This window comes from Schistocerca cancellata, unplaced genomic scaffold (assembly GCF_023864275.1).
Source record: "Schistocerca cancellata isolate TAMUIC-IGC-003103 unplaced genomic scaffold, iqSchCanc2.1 HiC_scaffold_250, whole genome shotgun sequence".
Lineage (NCBI taxonomy): Eukaryota > Metazoa > Arthropoda > Insecta > Orthoptera > Acrididae > Schistocerca > Schistocerca cancellata.
Genome location: NW_026046272.1, coordinates 15,001 through 17,500, shown reverse-complemented (window position 1 = coordinate 17,500; position 2,500 = coordinate 15,001).

Below are 2,500 nucleotides of genomic sequence, written 5' to 3'. Positions count from 1 at the left end.
GACCACCCGTGCTCCCAACTGAGCTTGCCGCTGCCGACAGAGGCCCGGGAGCGTGCTGTCGTGGCATTGCCGGCGGGAGACAACACGCGCCACCTACGGTGACCGGCAGCTCCAACGCCAGCGCCACAGAAGGGCAAAGGCCCCACGTGGGTGCCGAAGCGAACTCTCCCAGCACAGCGCACGTGCCAACACGTCTGCACAACTGCGATACAAACCACCAGCGAGAACCGCTGGGGCGACCGAGCAGCAGACGGCGTCGCGGCGCCGAGTGCCGGGCGGCGGCGCATCCTCAACGCACACAGTCCTCAATCGGACCAGCACACTGCAGATGTCCACCGCGCTTCGCACCGGGCCGGCGAGGACCCACTTTGGCTGCACGGCGCCGCGCGCAGGGTGCCCCGGCGCGCAGCTGCGCCGCCTGCCGCGTCCGTCGGCCGGCGCGCCTGCCACTGGGCGCCCCCACCAGCCGGCTGTAGCGCGTGCGCCCACGCACCGCGCGGCCAGCACGCCGGGCGGCCCCCCCTCACCGGCCGGGGACAGTCCCACCCACCCACAGCCGCGTATCGCTTCACACCCAGATTCACATTCACGTTCGTTGGTATGGTGGGGACCGCTTCGTAGCTGTACCGATCGTTGCCCTCACAGATGTACCTCCAGCAAGGACAACCGCACCACAACGGGTTACCAGTTGTTCATTTGCGTAACGTCACCAGTAAACGTACACGTCCATCCCCGTTTGCAAAGTCAACTATTATTGCATGCCTGCCTGTCAGGTGTCAAGACACACTACATCCGCTCACATCCACGCAACAAAATGTGCCCGACTAGAGGGCACGTGGAAGGTGCCCCCGTACGTATGCGATGTCCATTGCGCGACCAACTGTCAACCGGCCTCTGTAGCATGTCGCAGATGTGGAACGCGGGGCACCGTGCTATCACATTGTGTGAGAAGAGACTACTACGTCTGCATACACGCGCCACTACATGAACAGACGGCTCATGCTGATCGCCATCCACTGCGTCCATTACTCCCACACGTCTCTATGGCGTACCACACTGCAATGCAGCTGTTATGGGGAGATGACACGTAGCTGTGTACACAACATTCTGAGCGGGTTGCGGTTGGACAATACATTAATGTAACGTGTCATATGCCAATTACAGAGCAGGGTAAGGCACAACTTGGGTTAGGTTAAGGCACAACTTGGGTTAGGTTAAGGCACAACTTGGGTTAGGTTAAGGCACAACTTGGGTTAGGTTAAGGCACAACTTGGGTTAGGTTAAGGCACAACTTGGGTTAGGTTAAGGCACAACTTGGGTTAGGTTAAGGCACAACTTGGGTTAGGTTAAGGCACAACTTGGGTTAGGTTAAGGCACAACTTGGGTTAGGTTAAGGCACAACTTGGGTTAGGTTAAGGCACAACTTGGGTTAGGTTAAGGCACAACTTGGGTTAGGTTAAGGCACAACTTGGGTTAGGTTAAGGCACAACGTGGGTTAGGTTAAGGCACAACGTGGGTTAGGTTAAGGCACAACGTGGGTTAGGTTAAGGCACAACGTGGGTTAGGTTAAGGCACAACGTGGGTTAGGTTAAGGCACAATGTGGGTTAGGTTAAGGCACAATGTGGGTTAGGTTAAGGCACAATGTGGGGGTAGATTGCGGTACAAATTGCATTACATTGCGGTGCAAATTGCATTACATTGCGGTGCAAATTGCATTACATTGCGGTGCAAATTGAGTTACATTGCGGTGCAAATTGAGTTACATTGCGGTGCAAATTGAGTTACATTGCGGTGCAAATTGAGTTACATTGCGGTGCAAATTGAGTTACATTGCGGTGCAAATTGAGTTACATTGCGGTGCAAATTGAGTTACATTGCGGTGCAAATTGAGTTACATTGCGGTGCAAATTGAGTTACATTGCGGTGCAAATTGAGTTACATTGCGGTGCAAATTGAGTTACATTGCGGTGCAAATTGCGTTACATTGCGGTGCAAATTGCGTTACATTGCGGTGCAAATTGCGTTACATTGCGGTGCAAATTGCGTTACATTGCGGTGCAAATTGCGTTACATTGCGGTGCAAATTGCGTTACATTGCGGTGCAAATTGCGTTACATTGCGGTGCAAATTGCGTTACATTGCGGTGCAAATTGAGGTAGGTTAAGGTGCAACACAGGTTAGGTTAAGGTGCAACATAGGTTAGGTTAAGGTGCAAGATGGGTTAGGTTAAGGTGCAAGATGGGTTAGGTTAAGGTGCAAGATGGGTTAGGTTAAGGTGCAAGATGGGTTAGGTTAAGGTGCAAGATGGGTTAGGTTAAGGTGCAAGATGGGTTAGGTTAAGGTGACATAGGTTAGGTTAAGGTGACATAGGTTAGGTTAAGGTGACATAGGTTAGGTTAAGGTGACATAGGTTAGGTTAAGGTGACATAGGTTAGGTTAAGGTGACATAGGTTAGGTTAAGGTGACATAGGTTAGGTTAAGGTGACATAGGTTAGGTTA